Source organism: Symphalangus syndactylus, chromosome 12 (genome assembly GCF_028878055.3).
Source record: "Symphalangus syndactylus isolate Jambi chromosome 12, NHGRI_mSymSyn1-v2.1_pri, whole genome shotgun sequence".
NCBI lineage: Eukaryota > Metazoa > Chordata > Mammalia > Primates > Hylobatidae > Symphalangus > Symphalangus syndactylus.
In genome coordinates, this window is record NC_072441.2 from 103,549,663 (window position 1) to 103,574,082 (window position 24,420).

The window sequence follows — 24,420 nt, forward strand, 5'->3', positions numbered from 1 at the left end:
TCTTAGCGCTCCGAATATCCACTTGCATTTTCTACAGAAAGTGTGTTTCAGAACGGCTGAATCAAAAATAAGGTTCAACTCTGTTAGTTGAATGCACAGAAGTGAATGAAGTTTCATACAATGCTTCTGTGTAGTTTATATTTGAATATATTCCTTTTTCCACTACTACCCTTTTAGCGCTCCAAATGTCCAGTTGCATTTTCCACAGAAAGAGTGTTCAGAACTGCTCAATCAAAAGTATGGTTTAACTCTGTTAGCTGAATGCACAGATCAGAAATAAGTTTCACAGAATGATTCTGTGTAGTTGATATTTGAAGATATTCCTTTTTCCACTATTACCCACTTAGCGCTCGAAATGTCCTGTAGCATTTTCTACAGAAAGAGTGTTTCAGAACTGCTCAATCAAAAGTATGGTTTAACTCTGTTAGCTGAATGCCCAGATCAGAAAGAAGTTTCACAGAATGCTTCTGTGTAATGTTTATATGAAAATATTCTTTTTACCAATATAGGCCTCTAAGCGCTCAGAATGTCCAATTGCAGTTTCTATAGAAAGAGTGTTTCAGAACGGCTCAATGAAAAGTAAGGTTCACCTCTTTTAGTTGAATGCACAAAACAGGAAGAAGTTTCACAGAATGCTTCTGTGTAGTATTTAGTTGAAGATATCCCTTTATTGACTATTACACACTTAGCGCTCCGAATGTGCACTGGCAGTTTCTACACAAAGAGTGTTTCAGAACTGTTCCTTCAAAAGTAAGGCTAAACTCTTTTAGTTGAATTCAGAGAACAGAAAGAGTTTCAGAGAATGCTTCTGTGTGGTTTTTATTTGGAGATAATCCTTTTTCCTCTATAAAAACCTTAGCGCTCCGAAGGTCCACTTGCATTTTCTACACAAAGAATGTTTCATAACTGCTCAATCAAAAGTATGGTTTAGCTCTGTTAACTGAATGCACATATCAGAAATAAGTTTCACAGAATGGTTCTGTTTAGTTTTTATTTGAAGATATTCTTTTTAACAATGTAGGCCTCTTAGCGCTTAGAAAGTCCAATTGCAGTTTCTACAAAAAGAGTGTTTCAGAACGGCTCAATCAAAAGTAAGATTCAACTCTGTTAGTTGAATGCACAGAACAGAAAGAAGTTTCACAGAATGCTTCTGTGTAGTTTATATTTGATTATATTCCTTTTTCAACTATTACCCTCTTAGCGCTCCGAATGTACACTTGCATTTTCTACAGAAAGAGTGTTCAGAACGGCTCAATCAAAAGTATGGTTTTACTCTGTTAGTTGAATGCACAGATCCGAAAGAAGTTTCACAGAATGCTTCTGTGTAGTTTTTATTTGTAGATATTCTTTTTCCCAATATAGGCCTTTTAGCGGTCAGAATGTCCAATTGCAATTTCTACAGAAAGAGTGTTTCACAACGGCTCCATCAAAAGTAAGATTCAACTCAGTTAGTTGAATGCACAGAACAGAAAGAAGTTTCACAGAATGCTTCTGTGTAGTTTATAATTGAATATATTCCTTTTTCCACTATTACCGTATTAGCGCTGCGAATGTCCACTTGCATTTTCTACAGAAAGAGTGTTCAGAATTGCGCAATCAAAAGTATGGTTTAACTCTGTTAGCTGAATGTACAGATCAGAAATAAGTTTCACACAATGCTGCTGTGTAGTTTTTATTTGAAGATATTATTTTTCCCAATATAGGCCTCTTAGATCTCAGAATGTCCAATTGCTGTTTCTACAGAAAGAGTGTTTCAGAACGGCTCAATCAAAAGTAAGCTTCAACTCTGTTAGTTGAATGCACAGAACACAAAGAAGCTTCATACAATGCTTCTGTGTAGTTTATATTGAACATATTCCTTTTTCCATTATTACCCACTTAGCGCTCCGAATGTCCAGTTGCATTTTCTACAGTCAGAGTGTTTCAAATCTCCTCAATCAAAAGTATGGTTTAACTCTGTTAGCTGAATGCTCAGATCAGAAAGAAGTTTCACAGAATGCTTCTGTGTAGCTTATATTTGAATATATTCCTTTTTCCACTACTACCCTGTTAGCGCTCCAAATGTCCAGTTGCATTTTCTACAGAAAGAGTGTTCAGAACTGCTCTATCAAAAGTATGCTTTAACTCTGTTAGCTGAATGCACATATCAGAAAGAAGTTTCACAGAATATTTCTGTGTAGTTTATATTTGAAGATAATCCTTTTTCCACTATTACCCTCTTAGCGCTCCGAATCTCCACTTTCATTTTCTACAGAAAGAGTGTTTCAGAACGGCTCAATCAAAACTAAGTTTCAACTCTTTTAGTTGAATGCACAGAATAGAAAGTAGTTTCACAGAATGCTTCTGTGTAGTATTTAGTTGAAGATATTCCTTTTTCGACTATTACCGTCTTAGCGCTCCGAATGTCCACTGGCAGTTCCTACACAAAGAGTGTTTCAGAACTGCTCCTTCAAAACTGAGACTCAGCTCTGTTAGTTGAATGCAGAGAACAGAAAGGAGTTTCAGAGAATGATTCTGTGTAGTTTTTATTTGGAGATATTACTTTTTCCACTATTACAATCTTAGCGTTCCGAATGTCCACTTGCATTTTCTACAGAAAGAGTGTTTCAGAACGGCTCAATCAAAACTAAGGTTCAACACTTTTAGTTGAATGCACAGAACAGAAAGAAGTTTTACAGAATGCTTCTGTGTAGTTTTTATTTGTAGATATACTTTTTCCCAATATAGGCCTCTTAGCGCTCAGTATGTCCAATTGCATTTTCTACAGAAAGAGTGTTTCAGAACGGCTCAATCAAAAGCAAGGTTCAACTCAGTTAGTTGAATGCAGAGAACAGAAAGAAGTTTCACAGAATGCTTCTGTGTAGTTTACATTTGGATATATTGCTTTTTCCACTATTACCCTCTTAGCGCTCCGAAAGTCCACTTGCATTTTCTACAGAAAGAGTGTTCAGAACTGTGCAATCAAATGTATGGTTTAAATCTGTTAGCTGAATGCACATATCAGAAATAAGTTTCACACAATGCTTCTGTGTAGTTTTTATTTGAATATATTATTTTTCGCAATATAGGCCTCCTAGCGCTCAGAATGTCCAATTACAGTTTCTACAGAAACAGTGTTTAAGAACGGCTCAATCAAAAGTAAGGTTCAACTCTGTTAGTTGAATGTACAGAACACAAAGTTGTTTCATACAATGCTTCTGTGCAGTTTATATTTGAACATATTCCTTTTTCCACTATTACCCAATTAGCGCTCCGAATGTCCAGTTGCATTTTCTACAGACAGAGTGTTTCAAAACTGCTCAATCAAAAGTATGGTTTAGCTCTGTTAGCTGAATGCTCAGATCAGAAAGAAGTTTCACAGAATGATTCTGTGTAGTTTATATTTGAAGATATGCCTTTTTCCACTATTACCCTCTTAGCGCTCCGAATCTCCACTTTCATTTTCTACAGAAAGAGTGTTTCAGAACGGCTCAATCAAAACTAATGTTCAACTCTTTTAGTTGAATGCACAGAACAGAAGTTTCACAGAATGCTTCTGTGTAGTTTTTATTTGTAGATATTCTTTTTCCCAATATAGGTCTCTTAGCGCTCAGAATGTCCAATTGCATTTTCTACAGAAAGAGTGTTTCAGAACGGCTCAATCAAAAGCAAGGTTCAACTCAGTTAGTTGAATGCAGACAACAGAAAGAAGTTTCACAGAATACTTCTGTGTAGTTTACATTTGGATATATTGCTTTTTACACTATTACCCTCTTAGCGCTCGGAATGTCCACTTGCATTTTCTACAGAAAGAGTATTCAGAACTGTGCAATCAAAAGTATGGTTTAACTCTGTTAGCTGAATGCACATATCACAAATAAGTTTCACACAATGCTTCTGTGTAATTTTTATTTGAATATATTATTTTTCACAATATAGGCCTCTTAGCGCTCAGAATGTCCAATTACAGTTTCTACAGAAAGAGTGTTTAAGAACGGCTCAATCAAAAGTAAGGTTCAACTCTGTTAGTTGAATGTACAGAAGAGAAAGATGTTTCATACAATGCTTCTGTGTAGTTTATATTTGAACATATTCCTTTTTCCACTATTACCCACTTAGCACTCCGAATGTCCAGTTGCATTTTCTACAGACAGAGTGTTTCAAAACTGCTCAATCAAAAGAATGGTTTAACTCTGTTAGCTGAATGCTCAGATCAGAAAGAAGTTTCACAGAATGCTTCTGTGTAGTTTATATTTGAATATATTCTTTTTCCACTACTACCTTCTTAGCGCTCCAAATGTCCAGTTGCATTTTCTACAGAAACAGTGTTCAGAACTTCTCAATCAAAATTATGGTTTAACTCTGTTAGCTGAATGCACAGATCAGAAAGAAGTTTCACAGAATGATTCTGTGTAGTTTATATTTGAAGATATTACTTTTTCCAGTATTACCCTCTTAGCGCTCCAAATGTCCACTTGCATTTTCTACAGAAAGAGTGTTCAGAACGGCTCAATCAAAAGTATGGTTTTACTCTATTAGTTGAATGCCCATATCCGAAATAAGTTTCACAGAATGCTTCTGTGTAGTTTTTATTTGAAGATATTCTTTTTCCCAATATGGGCCTCTTAGCGCTCAGAATATCCAATTGCAGTTTCTACAGAAAGAGTGTTTCAGAACGGCTCCATCAAAAGTAAGGTTCAACTCAGTTATTTGAATGCACAGAACAGAAAGAAGTTTCACAGAATGCTTCTGTGTAGTTTATATTTGAACATATTCCTTTTTCCACTATTACCCACTTAGCGCTCCAAATGTCCAGTAGCATTTTCTACAGAAAGAGTGTTTCAGAACTGCTCAATCAAAAGTATGGTTTAACTCTGTTAGCTGAATGCACAGATCAGAAAGAAGTTTAACAGAATGCTTCTGTGTAGTGTTTATATGAAAATATTCTTTTTACCAATATATGCCTCTTAGCGCTCAGAATGTCCAATTGCAGTTTCTATAGAAAGAGTGTTTCAGAACGGCTCAATGAAAAGTAAGGTTCACTTCTTTTAGTTGAATGCACAGAACAGAAAGAAGTTTCACAGAATGCTTCTGTGTAGTATTTAGTTGAAGATATTCATTTATTGACTATTACCCACTTAGCGCTCCGAATGTCCACTGGTAGTTTCTACACAAAGAGTGTTTCAGAACTGTTTCTTCAAAAGTAAGGCTAAACTCTGTTAGTTGAATTCAGAGAACAGAAAGGAGTTTCTGAGAATGCTTCTGTGCAGTTTTTATTTGGAGATATTCCTTTTTCCTCTATTACAATCTTAGCGCTCCGAAGGTCCCCTTGCATTTTCTACACAAAGAGTGTTTCATAACTGCTCAATCAAAAGTATGGTTTAGATCTGTTAACTGAATGCACAGATCAGAAATAAGTTTCAGAGAATGCTTCTGTGTAGTTTTTATTTGGAGATATTCCTTTTTCCACTAATACAATCTTAGCGCTCCGAATGTCCAATTTCATTTTCTACAGAAAGAGTGTTTCAGAACGGCTCAATCAAAACAAAGGTTCAACACTTTTAGTTGAAAGCACAGAACAGAAAAAGTTTCACAGAAGGCTTCTGTGTAGTTTTTATGTGTAGATATTCTTTTTCCCAATATAGGCCTCTTAGCGCTCAGAATGTCCAATTGCATTTTCTACAGTAAGAGAGTTTCAGAACGGCTCAATCAAAAGCAAGGTTTAACTCAGTTAGTTGAATGCAGAGATCAGAAAGAAGTTTCACAGAATGCTTCTGTGTAGTTTATATATGAATATATTGCTTTTTCAACTATTACCCTCTTAGCGCTCTGAATGTCCACTTGCATTATCTACAGAAAGAGTGTTCAGAACTGTGCAATCAAATGTATGGTTTAACTCTGTTAGCTGAATGCACATATCACAAATAAGTTTCACACAATGCTTCTGTGTAGTTTTTATTTGAATATATTATTTTTCGCAATATAGGCCTCCTAGCGCTCAGAATGTCCAATTACAGTTTCTACAGAAACAGTGTTTAAGAACGGCTCAATCAAAAGTAAGGTTCAACTCTGTTAGTTGAATGTACAGAACACAAAGTTGTTTCATACAATGCTTCTGTGTAGTTTATATTTGAACATATTCCTTTTTCCACTATTACCCACTTAGCGCTCCGAATGTCCAGTTGCATTTTCTACAGACAGAGTGTTTCAAAACTACTGAATCAAAAGTATGGTTTAACTCTGTTAGCTGAATGCTCAGATCAGAAAAAGTTTCACAGAATGTTTCTCTGTAGTTTATATTTGAATATATTCTTTTTCAACTACTACCCTCTTAGCGCTCCAAATGTCCAGTTGCATTTTCTACAGAAAGAGTGTTCAGAACTGCTCAATCAAAAGTATGGTTTAACTCTGTTAGCTGAATGCACATATCAGAAATAAGTTTCACACAATGCTGCTGTGTAATTTTTATTTGAAGATATTATTTTTCCCAATATAGGCCTCTTAGCGCTCAGAATGTCCAATTGCAGTTTCTACAGAAAGTGTTTCAGAACGGCTCAATCAAAAGTAAGTTTCAAATCTGTTAGTTGAATGCACAGAACAGAAAGAAGTTTCATACAATGCTTCTGTGTAGTTTATATTTGAACATATTCCTTTTTCCATTATTACCCACTTAGCGCTCCGAATGTCCAATTGCATTTTCTACAGACAGAGTTTTTCAAAACTGCTCAATCAAAAGTATGGTTTAACTCTGTTAGCTGAATGCTCAGATCAGAAAGAAGTTTCACAGAATGCTTCTGTGTAGTTTATATTTGAATATACACCTTTTTCCACTACTACCCTCTTAGCGCTCCAAATGTCCAGTTGCATTTTCTACAGAAAGAGTGTTCAGAACTGCTCAATCAAAAGTATGTTTTAACTCTGTTACCTGAATGCTCAGATCAGAAAGAAGTTTCACAGAATGATTCTGTGTAGTTTATATTTGAAGATATTCCTTTTTCCACTATTACACTGTTAGCGCTCCAAATCTCCACTTTCATTTTCTACAGAAAGAGTGTTTCAGAACGGCTCAATCAAAACTAACGTTCAAATCTTTTAGTTGAATGCACAGAACAGAAAGAAGTTTCACAGAATGCTTCTGTGTAGTATTTAGTTGAAGATATTCCTTTTTCGACTATTACCGTCTTAGCGCTCCGAATGTCCACTGGCAGTTCCTACACAAAGAGTGTTTCAGAACTGCTCCTTCAAAAGTAAGGCTCAGCTCTGTTAGTTGAATGCAGAGAACAGAAAGGAGTTTCAGAGAATGCTTCTGTGTAGTTTTTATTTGGAGATATTCCTTTTTTCACTATTACAATCTTAGCGCTCCGAATGTCCACTTGCATTTTCTACAGAAAGAGTGTTTCAGAACGGCTCAATCAAAACTAAGGTTCAACACTTTTAGTTGAATTCACAGAACAGAAAGAAGTTTCACAGAATGCTTCTGTGTAGTTTTCATGTGTAGATATTCTTTTTCCCAATATAGGCCTCTTAGCGCTCAGAATGTCCAATTGCAATTTCTACAGAAATAGTGTTTCAGAACGGCTCAATCAAAAGCAAGTTTTAACTCAGTTAGTTGAATGCAGAGATCAGAAAGAAGTTTCACAGAATGCTTCTGTGTAATTTATATTTGAATATATTCCTTTTTCCACTATTACCCTCTTAGCGCTCCAAAAGTCCACTTGCATTTTCTACAGAAAGAGTGTTCAGAACTGTGCAATCAAATGTATGGTTTAAATCTGTTAGCTGAATGCACATATCAGAAATAGGTTTCACACAATGCTTCTGTGTAGTTTTTATTTGAATATATTATTTTTCGCAATATAGGCCTCCTAGCGCTCAGAATGTCCAATTACAGTTTCTACAGAAACAGTGTTTAAGAACGGCTCAATCAAAAGTAAGGTTCAACTCTGTTAGTTGAATGTACAGAACACAAAGTTGTTTCATACAATGCTTCTGTGTAGTTTATAATTGAATATATTCCTTTTTCCACTATTACCGTATTAGCGCTCCGAATGTCCACTTGCATTTTCTACAGAAAGAGTGTTCAGAACTGCGCAATCAAAAGTATGGTTTAACTCTGTTAGCTGAATGCACATATCAGAAATAAGTTTCACACAATGCTGCTGTGTAGTTTTTATTTGAAGATATTATTTTTCCCAATATATGCCTCTTAGCGCTCAGAATATCCAATTTCATTTTCTACACAAAGAGTGTTTCAGAACGGCTCAATCAAAAGTAAGGTTCAACTCTGTTAGTTGAATGCACAGAACATAAAGAGGTTTCATACAATGCTTCTGTGTAGTTTATATTTGAACATATTCCTTTTTCCATTATTACCCACTTAGCGCTCCGAATGTAAAGTTGCATTTTCTACAGACAGAGTGTTTCAAATCTCCTCAATCAAAATTATGATTTAACTCTGTTAGCTGAATGCTCAGATCAGAAAGATGTTTCACAGAATGCTTCTGTGTAGCTTATATTTGAATATATTCCTTTTTCCACTACTACCCTCTTAGCGCTCCAAATGTCCAGTTGCATTTTCTACAGAAAGAGTGTTCAGAACTGCTCTATCAAAAGTATGGTTTAATTCTGTTAGTTGAATGCACAGATCAGAAAGAAGTTTAACAGAATGATTCTGTGTAGTTTATATTTGAAGATATTACTTTTTCCAGTATTACCCTTTTAGCGCTCCGAAGGTCCACTTGCATTATCTACAGAAGGAGTGTTCACAACGGCTCAATCAAAAGTATGGTTTTACTCTATTAGTTGAATGCCCATATCAGAAATAAGTTTCACAGAATGCTTCTGTGTAGTTTTTATTTGAAGATATTATTTTTCCCAATAGAGGCCTCTTAGCGCTCAGAATGTCCAATTGCAGTTTCTACAGAAAGAGTGTTTCAGAAAGGCTCAATCAAAAGTAAGGTTCAACTCTGTTAGTTGAATGCACAGAACAGAAAGAAGTTTCATACAATGCTTCTGTGTAGTTTATATTTGAACATATCCTTTTTTCCACTATTACCCACTTAGCGCTACGAATGTCCAGTTGCATTTTCTACAGACAGAGTGTTTCAAAACTGCTCAATCAAAAGTATGGTTTAACTCTGTTAGCTGAATGCTCAGATCAGAAAGAAGTTTCACAGAATGCTTCTGTGTAGTTTTTATTTGAAGATATTACTTTTTCCAGTATTACCCTTTTAGCGCTCCGAAGGTCCACTTGCATTATCTACAGAAGGAGTGTTCACAACGGCTCAATCAAAAGTATGGTTTTACTCTATTAGTTGAATGCCCATATCAGAAATAAGTTTCACAGAATGCTTCTGTGTAGTTTTTATTTGAAGGTATTCCTTTTCCCAATATAGGCCTCTTAGCGCTCAGAATGTCCAATTGCAGTTTCTACAGAAAGAGTGTTTGAGAACGGCTCCACCAAAAGTAAGGTTCAACTCAGTTATTTGAATGCACAGAACAGAAAGAAGTTTCACAGAATGCTTCTGTGTAGTTTATATTTGAACATATTCCTTTTTCCACTATTACCCACTTAGCGCTCCAAATGTCCAGTAGCATTTTCTACAGAAAGAGTGTTTCAGAACTGCTCAATCAAAAGTATGGTTTAACTCTGTTAGCTGAATGCACAGATCAGAAAGAAGTTTAACAGAATGCTTCTGTGTAGTGTTTATATGAAAATATTCTTTTTACCAATATATGCCTCTTAGCGCTCAGAATGTCCAATTGCAATTTCTATAGAAAGAGTGTTTCAGAACGGCTCAATGAAAAGTAAGGTTCACTTCTTTTAGCTGAATGCACAGAACAGAAAGAAGTTTCACAGAATGCTTCTGTGTAGTATTTAGTTGAAGATATTCCTTTATTGACTATTACCCACTTAGCGCTCCGAATGTCCACTGGCAGTTTCTACACAAAGAGTGTTTCAGAACTGTTCCTTCAAAAGTAAGGCTAAACTCTGTTAGTTGAATTCAGAGAACAGAAAGGAGTTTCTGAGAATGCTTCTGTGTAGTTTTTATTTGGAGATATTCCTTTTTCCTCTATTACAATCTTAGCGCTCCGAAGGTCCCCATGCATTTTCTACACAAAGAGTGTTTCATAACTGCTCAATCAAAAGTATGGTTTAGATCTGTTAACTGAATGCACAAATCAGAAATAAGTTTCAGAGAATGCTTCTGTGTAGTTTTTATTTGGAGATATTCCTTTTTCCACTAATACAATCTTAGCGCTCCGAATGTCCACTTTCATTTTCTACAGAAAGAGTGTTTCAGAACGGCTCAATCAAAACAAAGGTTCAACACTTTTAGTTGAATGCACTGAACAGGAAAAGTTTCACAGAATGCTTCTGTGTAGTTTTTATGTGTAGATATTCTTTTTCCCAATATAGGCCTCTTAGCGCTCAGAATGTCCAATTGCATTTTCTACAGAAAAAGAGTTTCAGAACGGCTCAATCAAAAGCAAGGTTTAACACAGTTAGTTGAATGCAGAGATCAGAAAGAAGTTTCACAGAATGCTTCTGTGTAGTTTATATATGAATATATTGCTTTTTCCACTATTACCCTCTTAGCGATCCGAATGTCCACTTGCATTTTCTACAGAAAGAGTGTTCAGAACTGTGCAATCAAATGTATGGTTTAACTCTGTTAGCTGAATGCACATATCACAAATAAGTTTCACACAATGCTTCTGTGTAGTTTTTATTTGAATATATTATTTTCGCAATATAGGCCTCCTAGCGCTCAGAATGTCCAATTACAGTTTCTACAGAAACAGTGTTTAAGAACGGCTCAATCAAAAGTAAGGTTCAACTCTGTTAGTTGAATGTACAGAACACAAAGTTGTTTCATACAGTGCTTCTGTGTAGTTTATATTTGAACATATTCCTTTTTCCACAATTACCCACTTAGCGCTCCGAATGTCCAGTTGCATTTTCTACAGACAGAGTGTTTCAAAACTGCTCAATCAAAAGTATGGTTTAACTCTGTTAGCTGAATGCACATATCAGAAATAAGTTTCACACAATGCTGCTGTGTAATTTTTATTTGAAGATATTATTTTTCCCAATATAGGCCTCTTAGCGCTCAGAATGTCCAATTGCAGTTTCTACAGAAAGTGTTTCAGAACGGCTCAATCAAAAGTAAGTTTCAAATCTGTTAGTTGAATGCACAGAACAGAAAGAAGTTTCATACAATGCTTCTGTGTAGTTTATATTTGAACATATTCCTTTTTCCATTATTACCCACTTAGCGCTCCGAATGTCCAATTGCATTTTCTACAGACAGAGTTTTTCAAAACTGCTCAATCAAAAGTATGGTTTAACTCTGTTAGCTGAATGCTCAGATCAGAAAGAAGTTTCACAGAATGCTTCTGTGTAGTTTATATTTGAATATACACCTTTTTCCACTACTACCCTCTTAGCGCTCCAAATGTCCAGTTGCATTTTCTACAGAAAGAGTGTTCAGAACTGCTCAATCAAAAGTATGTTTTAACTCTGTTACCTGAATGCTCAGATCAGAAAGAAGTTTCACAGAATGATTTTGTGTAGTTTATATTTGAAGATATTCCTTTTTCCACTATTACACTGTTAGCGCTCCAAATCTCCACTTTCATTTTCTACAGAAAGAGTGTTTCAGAACGGCTCAATCAAAACTAATGTTCAAATCTTTTAGTTGAATGCACAGAACAGAAAGAAGTTTCACAGAATGCTTCTGTGTAGTATTTAGTTGAAGATATTCCTTTTTCGACTATTACCGTCTTAGCGCTCCGAATGTCCACTGGCAGTTCCTACACAAAGAGTGTTTCAGAACTGCTCCTTCAAAAGTAAGGCTCAGCTCTGTTAGTTGAATGCAGAGAACAGAAAGGAGTTTCAGAGAATGCTTCTGTGTAGTTTTTATTTGGAGATATTCCTTTTTTCACTATTACAATCTTAGCGCTCCGAATGTCCACTTGCATTTTCTACAGAAAGAGTGTTTCAGAACGGCCCAATCAAAACTAAGTTTCAACACTTTTAGTTGAATTCACAGAACAGAAAGAAGTTTCACAGAATGCTTCTGTGTAGTTTTCATGTGTAGATATTCTTTTTCCCAATATAGGCCTCTTAGCGCTCAGAATGTCCAATTGCAATTTCTACAGAAATAGTGTTTCAGAACGGCTCAATCAAAAGCAAGTTTTAACTCAGTTAGTTGAATGCAGAGATCAGAAAGAAGTTTCACAGAATGCTTCTGTGTAATTTATATTTGAATATATTCCTTTTTCCACTATTACCCTCTTAGCGCTCCGAAAGTCCACTTGCATTTTCTACAGAAAGAGTGTTCAGAACTGTGCAATCAAATGTATGGTTTAAATCTGTTAGCTGAATGCACATATCAGAAATAGGTTTCACACAATGCTTCTGTGTAGTTTTTATTTGAATATATTATTTTTCGCAATATAGGCCTCCTAGCGCTCAGAATGTCCAATTACAGTTTCTACAGAAACAGTGTTTAAGAACGGCTCAATCAAAAGTAAGGTTCAACTCTGTTAGTTGAATGTACAGAACACAAAGTTGTTTCATGCAATGCTTCTGTGTAGTTTATAATTGAATATATTCCTTTTTCCACTATTACCGTATTAGCGCTCCGAATGTCCACTTGCATTTTCTACAGAAAGAGTGTTCAGAACTGCGCAATCAAAAGTATGGTTTAACTCTGTTAGCTGAATGCACATATCAGAAATAAGTTTCACACAATGCTGCTGTGTAGTTTTTATTTGAAGATATTATTTTTCCCAATATATGCCTCTTAGCGCTCAGAATATCCAATTTCAGTTTCTACACAAAGAGTGTTTCAGAACGGCTCAATCAAAAGTAAGGTTCAACTCTGTTAGTTGAATGCACAGAACATAAAGAAGTTTCATACAATGCTTCTGTGTAGTTTATATTTGAACATATTCCTTTCTCCATTATTACCCACTTAGCGCTCCGAATGTAAAGTTGCATTTTCTACAGACAGAGTGTTTCAAATCTCCTCAATCAAAAGTATGGTTTAACTCTGTTAGCTGAATGCTCAGATCAGAAAGATGTTTCACAGAATGCTTCTGTGTAGCTTATATTTGAATATATTCCTTTTTCCACTACAACCCTCTTAGCGCTCCAAATGTCCAGTTGCATTTTCTACAGAAAGAGTGTTCAGAACTGCTCTATCAAAAGTATGGTTTAATTCTGTTAGTTGAATGCACAGATCAGAAAGAAGTTTAACAGAATGATTCTGTGTAGTTTATATTTGAAGATATTACTTTTTCCAGTATTACCCTTTTAGCGCTCCGAAGGTCCACTTGCATTATCTACAGAAGGAGTGTTCACAACGGCTCAATCAAAAGTATGGTTTTACTCTATTAGTTGAATGCCCATATCAGAAATAATTTTCACAGAATGCTTCTGTGTAGTTTTTATTTGAAGATATTCCTTTTCCCAATATAGGCCTCTTAGCGCTCAGAATGTCCAATTGCAGTTTCTACAGAAAGAGTGTTTGAGAACGGCTCCATCAAAAGTAAGGTTCAACTCAGTTATTTGAATGCACAGAACAGAAAGAAGTTTCACAGAATGCTTCTGTGTAGTTTATATTTGAACATATTCCTTTTTCCACTATTACCCACTTAGCGCTCCAAATGTCCAGTAGCATTTTCTACAGAAAGCGTGTTTCCGAACTGCTCAATCAAAAGTATGGTTTAACTCTGTTAGCTGAATGCACAGATCAGAAAGAAGTTTAACAGAATGCTTCTGTGTAGTGTTTATATGAAAATATTCTTTTTACCAATATATGCCTCTTAGCGCTCAGAATGTCCAATTGCAGTTTCTATAGAAAGAGTGTTTCAGAACGGCTCAATGAAAAGTAAGGTTCACTTCTTTTAGCTGAATGCACAGAACAGAAAGAAGTTTCACAGAATGCTTCTGTGTAGTATTTAGTTGAAGATATTCCTTTATTGACTATTACCCACTTAGCGCTCCGAATGTCCACTGGCAGTTTCTACACAAAGAGTGTTTCAGAACTGTTCCTTCAAAAGTAAGGCTAAACTCTGTTAGTTGAATTCAGAGAACAGAAAGGAGTTTCTGAGAATGCTTCTGTGTAGTTTTTATTTGGAGATATTCCTTTTTCCTCTATTACAATCTTAGCGCTCCGAAGGTCCCCATGCATTTTCTACACAATGAGTGTTTCATAACTGCTCAATCAAAAGTATGGTTTAGATCTGTTAACTGAATGCACAAATCAGAAATAAGTTTCAGAGAATGCTTCTGTGTAGTTTTTATTTGGAGATATTCCTTTTTCCACTAATACAATCTTAGCGCTCCGAATGTCCACTTTCATTTTCTACAGAAAGAGTGTTTCAGAACGGCTCAATCAAAACAAAGGTTCAACACTTTTAGTTGAATGCACTGAACAGAAAAAGTTTCACAGAATGCTTCTGTGTAGTTTTTATGTGTAGATATTCTTTTTCCCAATATAGGCCTCTTAGCGCTCAGAATGTCCAATTGCATTTTCTACAGAAAAAGAGTTTCAGAACGGCTCAATCAAAAGCAAGGTTTAACACAGTTAGTTGAATGCAGAGATCAGAAAGAAGTTTCACAGAATGCTTCTGTGTAGTTTATATATGAATATATTGCTTTTTCCACTATTACCCTCTTAGCGATCCGAATGTCCACTTGCATTTTCTACAGAAAGAGTGTTCAGAACTGTGCAATCAAATGTATGGTTTAACTCTGTTAGCTGAATGCACATATCACAAATAAGTTTCACACAATGCTTCTGTGTAGTTTTTATTTGAATATATTATTTTCGCAATATAGGCCTCCTAGCGCTCAGAATGTCCAATTACAGTTTCTACAGAAACAGTGTTTAAGAACGGCTCAATCAAAAGTAAGGTTCAACTCTGTTAGTTGAATGTACAGAACACAAAGTTGTTTCATACAATGCTTCTGTGTAGTTTATATTTGAACATATTCCTTTTTCCACAATTACCCACTTAGCGCTCCGAATGTCCAGTTGCATTTTCTACAGACAGAGTGTTTCAAAACTGCTCAATCAAAAGTATGGTTTAACTCTGTTAGCTGAATGCACATATCAGAAATAAGTTTCACACAATTCTTCTGTGTAATTTTTATTTGAAGATATTCTTTTTCCCAATATAGGCCTCTTAGCGCTCAGAATGTCCAATTGCAGTTTCTACAGAAAGAGTGTTTCAGAACGGCTCAATCAAAAGTAAGGTTCAACTCTGTTAGTTGAATGCAAGGAACAGAAAGAAGTTTCATACAATGCTTCTGTGTAGTTTATATTTGAACATATTCTTTTTTCCACTATTACCCACTTAGCGCTACGAATGTCCAGTTGCATTTTCTACAGACAGAGTGTTTCAAAACTGCTCAATCAAAAGTATGGTTTAACTCTGTTAGCTGAATGCTCAGATCAGAAAGAAGTTTCACAGAATGCTTCTGTGTAGTTTATATTTGAATATATTCCTTTTTCCACTACTACGCTCTTAGCGCTCCAAATGTCCAGTTGCATTTTCTACAGAAAGAGTGTTCAGATCTGCTCAATCAAAAGTATGGTTTAACTCTGTTAGCTGAATGCACAGATCAGAAAGAAGTTTCACCGAATGATTCTGTGTAGTTTATATTTGAAGACATTCCTTTTTCCACTATTACCCTCTTAGCGCTCCGAATCTCCACTTGCATTTTCTACAAAAAGAGTGTTTCAGAACTGCTCAATCAAAAATATGTTTTATCTCTGTTATCTGAATTTACAGATCAGAAATAAGTTTCACAGAATGCATCTGTGTAGTTTTTATTTGAAGATATTCTTTTTCCCAATGTTGGCCTCTTAGCGCTTAGCATGTCCAATTGCAGTTTCTACAGAAAGAGTGTTTCAGAACGGCTCCATCAAAAGTAAGGTTCAACTCTGTTAGTTGAATACACAGAACAGAAAGAATTTTCACAGAATGCTACTGTGTAGTTTATATTTGAATATATTCCTTTTTCCACTATTACCCTCTTAGCGCTCCGAATGTCCACTTGCATTTTCTACAGAAAGAGTGTTCAGAACTGCGCAATCAAAAGTATGGTTTAACTCTGTTAGCTTAATGAACATATCAGAAATAAGTTTCACACAATGCTTCCGTGTAGTTTTTATTTGAAGATATTATTTTTCCCAATATAGGCCTCTTAGCGCTCAGAATGTCCAATTGCAGTTTCTACAGAAAGAGTGTTTCAGAACGGCTCAATCAAAAGTAAGGTTCAACTCTGTTAGTTGAATGCACAGAACATAAAGAAGTTTCATACAATGCTTCTGTGTAGTTTATATTTGAACATATTCCTTTTTCCATTATTACCCACTTAGCGCTCCGAATGTAAAGTTGCATTTTCTACAGACAGAGTGTTTCAAATCTCCTCAATCAAAAGTATGGTTTAACTCTGTTAGCTGAATGCACAGATCAGAAAGAAGTTTCACAGAATCATTCTGTGTAGTTTATATTTGAAGATATTCCTTTTTCCACTACTACCCACTTAGCGCTCCAAATGTCCAGTAGCACTTTCTACAGAAAGAGTGTTTCAGAACTGCTCAATCTAAAGTATGGTTTAACTCTGTTTGCTGAATGCACAGATCAGAAAGAAGTTTCACAGAATGCTTCTGTGTAGTGTTTATATGAAAATATTCTTTTTACCAATATAGGCCTCCTAGCGCTCAGAATGTCCAATTGCAGTTTTTATAGAAAGAGTGTTTCAGAACGGCTCAATGAAAAGTAAGGTTCACCTCTTTTAGTTGAATGCACAGAACAGAAAGTAGTTTCACAGAATGCTTCTGTGTAGTATTTAGTTGAAGATATTCCTTTATTGACTATTACCCACTTAGTGCTCCAAATGTCCACTGGCAGTTTCTACACAAAGAGTGTTTCAGAACTGTTCCTTCAAAAGTAAGGCTAAACTCTGTTAGTTGAATTCAGAGAACAGAGAGGAGTTTCAGAGAATGCTTCTGTGTGGTTTTTATTTGGAGATAATCCTTTTTCCTCTATTACAATCTTAGCGCTCCGAAGGTCCACTTGCATTTTCTACACAAAGAGTTTTTCATAACTGCTCAATCAAAAGTATGGTTTAGCTCTGTTAACTGAATGCACATATCAGAAATAAGTTTCACAGAATGCTTCTGTGTAGTTTTTATTTGAAGATATTCTTTTTAACAATGTAGGCCTCTTAGCGCTTAGAAAGTCCAATTGCAGTTTCTACAGAAAGTGTGTTTCAGAACGGCTCAATCAAAATTAAGGTTCAACTCTGTTAGTTGAATGCACAGAACAGAAAGAAGTTTCACAGAATGCTTCTGTGTAGTTTATATTTGAATATATTCCTTTTTCAACTATTACCCTCTTAGCGCTCCGAATGTCCACTTGCATTTTCTACAGAAAGGGTGTTCAGAACGGCTCAATCAAAAGTATATTTTTACTCTGTTAGTTGAATGCACAGATCCGAAAGAAGTTTCACAGAATGCCTCTGTGTAGTTTTTATTTGTAGATATTCTTTTTCCCAATATAGGCCTTTTAGCGGTCAGAATGTCCAATTGCAATTTCTAGAGAAAGAGTGTTTCACAACGGCTCCATCAAAAGTAAGGTTCAACTCAGTTAGTTGAATGCACAGAACAGAAAGAAATTTCACAGAATGCTTCTGTGTAGTTTATAATTGAATATATTAATTTTTCCACTATTACCGTATTAGCGCTCCGAATGTCCACTTGCATTTTCTACAGAAAGAGTGTTCAGAACTGCGCAATCAAAAGTATGGTTTAACTCTGTTAGCTGAATGCTCAGATCAGAAATAAGTTTCACAGAATGCTTCTGTGTAGCTTATATTTGAATATATTCCTTTTTCCACTACTACCCTCTTAGCGCTCCAAATGTCCAGTTGCATTTTCTACCGAAAGAGTGTTCAGAACTGCACTATCAAAAGTATGGTTTAACTCTGTTAGCTGAATGCACATATCAGAAAGAAATTTCACAGAATGATTCTGTGTAGTTTATATTTGAAGATAATCTTTTTTCCACTATTACCCTCTTAGCGCTCCGAATCTCCACTTTCATTTTCTACAGAAAGAGTGTTTCAGAACGGCTCAATCAAAACTAAGGTTCAGCTCTTTTAGTTGAATGCACAGAACAGAAAGGAGTTTCACAGAATGCTTCTGTGTAGTATTTAGCTGAAGATATTCCTTTTTCGACTATTACCCTCTTAGCGCTCTGAATTTCCACTGGCAGTTTCTACACAAAGAGTGTTTCAGAACTGCTCCTTCAAAATTAAGGCTCAGCACTGTTAGTTGAATGCAGAGAACAGAAAGGAGTTTCAGAGAATGCTTCTGTGTGGTTTTTATTTGTATATATTCCTTTTTCCACTATTACTACCTTAGCGCTCCGAATGTCCTCTTGCATTTTCTACAGAAAGAGTGTTTCAGAACGGCTCAATCAAAACTAAGGTTCAACACTTTTAGTTGAATGCACAGAACAGGAAGAAATTTCAAGGAATGATTCTGTGTAGTTTTTATTTGTAGATATTCTTTTTCCCGATATAGGCCTCTTAGCGCTCAGAATGTCCAATTGCATATTCTACAGAAAGAGTGTTCCAGAACGGCTCAATCAAAAGCAAGGTTCAACTCAGTTAGTTGAATGCAGAGAACAGAAGGAAGTTTCACAGAATGCTTCTGTGTAGTTTATATTTGAGTATATTGCTTTTTCCACTATTACCCCCTTAGCGCTCCGAATGTCCACTTGCATTTTCTACAGAAAGAGTGTTCAGAACTGCGCAATCAAAAGTATGGTTTAACTCTGTTAGCTGAATGCACATATCAGAAGTAAGTTTCACACAATGCTTCTGTATAGTTTTTATTTGAATATATTATTTTTCCCAATATAGGCCTCTTTGGGCTCATAATGTCCAAATGCAGTTTCTACAGAAAGAGTGTCAGAACGGCTCAATCAAAAGCAAGGTTCAACTCAGTTAGTTGAATGTACAGAACAGAAAGATGTTTCATACAATGCTTCTGTGTAGTTTATATTTGAACATATTCCTTTTTCCACTATTACCAACTTAGCGCTCCGAATGTCCAGTTGCATTTTCTACAGACAGAGTGTTTCAAAACTGCTCAGTCAAAAGTATGGTTTAACTCTGTTAGCTGAATGCTCAGATCAGAAAGAACTTTCACAGAATGCTTCTGTGTAGTTTATATTTGAATATATTTCTTTTTCCACTACTACCCTCTTAGCGCTCCAAATGTCCAGTTGCATTTTCTACAGAAAGAGTGTTCAGAACTGCTCAATCAAAAGTATGGTTTAATTCTGTTAGCTGAATGCACCGATCAGAAAGAAGTTTCACAGAATGATTCTGTGTAGTTTATATTTGAAGATATTACTATTTCCGGTATTACCCCCTTAGAGCTCCCAATGTCCACTTGCATTTTCTACAGAAAGAGTGTTCAGAACGATTCAATCAACAGTATGGTTTTACTCTATTAGTTGAATGCCCATATCAGAACTATGTTTCACAGAATGCTTCTGTGTAGTTTTTATTTGTAGATATTCTTTTTCCCAATATAGGCCTCTTAGCGCTCAGAATGTCCAATTGCAGTTTCTACAGAAAGAGTGTTTCAGAACGGCTCCATCAAAAGTAAGGTTCAACTCAGTTAGTTGAATGCACAGAACAGAAAGAAGTTTCACAGAAAGCTTCTGTGTAGTTTATATTTGAATATATTCCTTTTCCAGTATTACCGTCTTGGGGCTCTAAATATCCACTTGCATTTTCTACAGAAAGAGTGCTTCAGAACGGCTCAATCAATAATAAGCTTCAACTCTGTTAGTTGAATACACAGAAGAGAAAGAAGTTTCATACAATGCTTCTGTGTAGTTTATATTTGAATATATTCCTTTTTCCACTCCTACCCTCTTAGCGCTCCAAATGTCCAGTTGCATTTTCTACAGAAAGAGTGTTCAGAACTGCTCAATCAAAAGTATGGTTTAACTATGTTAGCTGAATGCACAGATCAGAAAGAAGTTTCACAGAATGATTCTGTGTAGTTTATATTTGAAGATATTCCTTTTTCCACTATTACCCACTTAGTGCTCCAAATGTCCAGTAGCATTTTCTACAGAAAGAGTGTTTCAGAACTGCTCAATCAAAAGTATGGTTTAACTCTGTTAGCTGAATGCACAGATCAGAAAGAAGTTTCACAGAATGCTTCTGTGTAGTGTTTATATGAAAATATTCTTTTTACCAATATAGGCCTCTTAGCGCTCAGAGTGTCCAATTACAGTTTCTATAGAAAGAGTGTTTCAGAACGGCTCAATGAAAAGTAAGGTTCACCTCTTTTAGTTGAATGCACAGAACAGAAAGAAGTTTCACAGAATGCTTCTGTGTAGTATTTAGTTGAAGATATACCTTTATTGACTATTACCCACTTAGCGCTCCGAATGTCAACTGGCAGTTTCTACACAAAGAGTGTTTCAGAACTGCTCCTTCAAAAGTATGGCTAAACTCTGTTGGTTGAATTCAGAGAATAGAAAGGAGTTTCAGAGAATGATTCTGTGTGGTTTTTATTTGGAGATATTCCTTTTTCCTCTATTACAATCTTAGCGCTCCGAAAGTCCACTTGCATTTTCTACACAAAGAGTGTTTCATAACTGCTCAATCAAAAGTATGGTTTAGCTCTGTTAACTGAATGCACAGATCAGAAATAAGTTTCACAGAATGCTTCTGTGTAGTTTTTATTTGAAGATATTCTGTTTAACAATGTAGGCCTCTTAGCGCTTAGAAAGTCAAATTGCAGTTTCTACAGAAAGAGTGTTTCAGAATGGCTCAATCAAAAGTAAGGTTCAACTCTGTTAGTTGAATGCACAGAACAGAAAGAAGTTTCACAGAATGCTTCTGTGTAGTTTATATTTGAATATATTCCTTTTTAAACTATTACCCTCTTAGCGCTCCGAATGTCCACTTGCATTTTCTACAGAAAGAGTGTTCAGAACGGCTCAATCAAAAGTATGGTTTTACTCTGTTAGTTGAATGCACAGATCCGAAAGAAGTTTCACAGAATGCTTCTGTGTAGTTTTTATTTGTAGATATTCTTTTTCCCAATATAGGCCTTTTAGCGGTCAGAATGTCCAATTGCAGTTTCTACAGAAAGAGTGTTTCACAACGGCTCCATCAAAAGTAAGGTTCAACTCAGTTAGTTGAATGCACAGAACAGAAAGTAGTTTCAAAGAATGCTTCTGTGTAGTTTATAATTGAATATATTCCTTTTTCTACTATTACCGTATTAGCGCTCCGAATGTCCACTTGCATTTTCTACAGAAAGAGTGTTGAGAACTGCTCAATCAAAAGTATGGTTTAACTCTGTTAGCTGAATGCACATATCAGAAATAAGTTTCACAAAATGCTGCTGTGTAGTTTTTATTTGAAGATATTATTTTTCCCAATAGAGGCCTCTTAGCGCTCAGAATGTCCAATTGCAGTTTCTACAGAAAGAGTGTTTCAGAACGGCTCAATCAAAACTAAGTTTCAACTCTTTTAGTTGAATGCACAGAACAGTAAGCAGTTTCACAGAATGCTTCTGTGTAGTATTTAGTTAAAGATATTCCTTTTTCGACTATTACCCTCTTAGCGCTCTGAATTTCCACCGGCAGTTTCTACACAAAGAGTGTTTCAGAACTGCTCTTTCAAAAGTAAGGCTCAGCTCTGTTAGTTGAATGCAGAGAACAGAAAGGAGTTTCAGAGAATGCTTCTGTGTAGTTTTTATTTGGAGATATTCCTTTTTTCACTATTACTATCTTAGCGCTCGGAATGTCCACTTGCATTTCCTACAGAAAGAGTGTTTCAGAACGGCTCAATCAAAACTAAGGTTCAACACTTTTAGTTGAATGCACAGAATAGAAAGAAGTTTCACAGAATGCTTCTGTGTAGTTTTTATTTGTAGATATTCTTTTTCCCAATATAGGCCTCTTAGCGCTCAAAATGTCCAATTGCATTTTCTACAGAAAGAGTGTTCCAGAACGGCTCAAACAAAAGCAAGGTTCAACTCAGTTAGTTGAATGCAGAGAACAGAAAGAAGTTTCACAGAATGCTTCTGTGTAGTTTATATTTGAGTATATTCCTTTTTCCACTATTACCCTCTTAGCGCTCCGAATGTCGACTTGCATTTTCTACAGAAAGAGTGTTCAGAACTGCGCAATCAAAAGTATGGTTTAACACTGTTAGCTGAATGCACATATCAGAAATAAGTTTCACAGAAAGTTTCTGTGTAGTTTTAATTTGTAGATATTCTTTTTCCCAATATAGGCCTTTTAGCGGTCAGAATGTCCAATTGCAGTTTCTACAGAAACAGTGTTTCACAACGGCTAAATCAAAAGTAAGGTTCAACTCTGTTAGTTGAATGCACAGAACAGAAAGAAGTTTCATACAATGCTTCTGTGTAGTTTATATTTGAACATATTCCTTTTTCCACTATTACCCACTTAGCGCTCCGAATGTCCAGTTGCATTTTCTACAGACAGAGTGTTTCAAAACTGCTCAGTCAAAAGTATGGTTTAACTCTGTTAGCTGAATGCTCAGATCAGAAAGAAGTTTCACAGAATGCTTCTGTGTAGTTTATATATGAATATATTCCTTTTTCCACTACTACCCTCTTAGCGCTCCAAATGTCCAGTTGCATTTTCTAAAGAAAGAGTGTTCAGAACTGCTCAATGAAAAGTATGGTTTAATTCTGTTAGCTGAATGCACAGAACAGAAAGAAGTTTCACAGAATGATTCTGTGTAGTTTATATTTGAAGATATTACTATTTCCACTATTACCCTCTTAGAGCTCCCAATGTCCACTTGCATTTTCTACAGAAAGAGTGTTCAGAACTGCTCAATCAAAAGTGTGGTTTTACTCTATTAGTTGAATGCACATATCAGAAATAAGTTTCACAGAATGCTTCTGTGTAGTTTTTATTTGAAGATATTCTTTTTCCCAATATAGGCCTCTTAGCGCTCAGAATGTCCAATTGCAGTTTCTACAGAAAGAGTGTTTCAGAACGGCTCCATCAAAAGTAAGGTTCAACTCAGTTAGTTGAATGCACACAACAGAAAGAAGTTTCACAGAATGCTTCTGTGTAGTTTATATTTGAATATATTCCTTTTCCAGTATTACCATCTTAGCGCTCCGAATATCCACTTGCATTTTCTACAGAAAGAGTGTTTCAGAACGGCTCAATCAAAAATAAGGTTCAACTCTGTTAGTTGAATGCGCAGAAGAGAATGAAGTTTCATACAATGCTTCTGTGTAGTTTATATTTGAATATATTCCTTTTTCCACTACTACTCTTTTAGCCCTCCAAATGTCCGGTTGCATTTTCTACAGAAAGAGTGTTCAGAACTGCTCCATCAAAAGTATGTTTTAACTCTGTTAGCTGAATGCACAGATCAGAAAGAAGTTTCACAGTATCATTCTGTGTAGTTTATATTTGAAGATATTCCTTTTTCCACTATTACCCACTTAGCGCTCCAAATGTCCAGTAGCACTTTCTACAGAAAGAGAGTTTCAGAACTGCTCAATCTAAAGTATGGTTTAACTCTGTTTGCTGAATGCACAGATCAGAAAGAAGTTTCACAGAATGCTTCTGTGTAGTGTTTATATGAAAATATTCTTTTTACCAATATAGGCCTCCTAGCGCTCAGAATGTCCAATTGCAGTTTCTATAGAAAGAGTGTTTCAGAACGGCTCAATGAAAAGTAAGGTTCACCTCTTTTAGTTGAATGCACAGAACAGAAAGTAGTTTCACAGAATGCTTCTGTGTAGTATTTAGTTGAAGATATTCCTTTATTGACTATTAAACACTTAGTGCTCCGAATGTCCACTGGCAGTTTCTACACAAAGAGTGTTTCAGAACTGTTCCTTCAAAAGTAAGGCTAAACTCTGTTAGTTGAATTCAGAGAACAGAGCGGAGTTTCAGAGAATGCTTCTGTGTGGTTTTTATTTGGAGATAATCCTTTTTCCTCTATTACAATCTTAGCGCTCCGAAGGTCCACTTGCATTTTCTACACAAAGAGTGTTTCATAACTGCTCAATCAAAAGTATGGTTTAGCTCTGTTAACTGAATGCACATATCAGAAATAAGTTTCACAGAATGCTTCTGTGTAGTTTTTATTTGAAGATATTCTTTTTAACAATGTAGGCCTCTTAGCGCTTAGAAAGTCCAATTGCAGTTTCTACAGAAAGTGTGTTTCAGAACGGCTCAATCAAAAGTAAGGTTCAACTCTGTTAGTTGAATGCACAGAACAGAAAGAAGTTTCACAGAATGCTTCTGTGTAGTTTATATTTGAATATATTCCTTTTTCAACTATTACCCTCTTAGCGCTCCGAATGTCCACTTGCA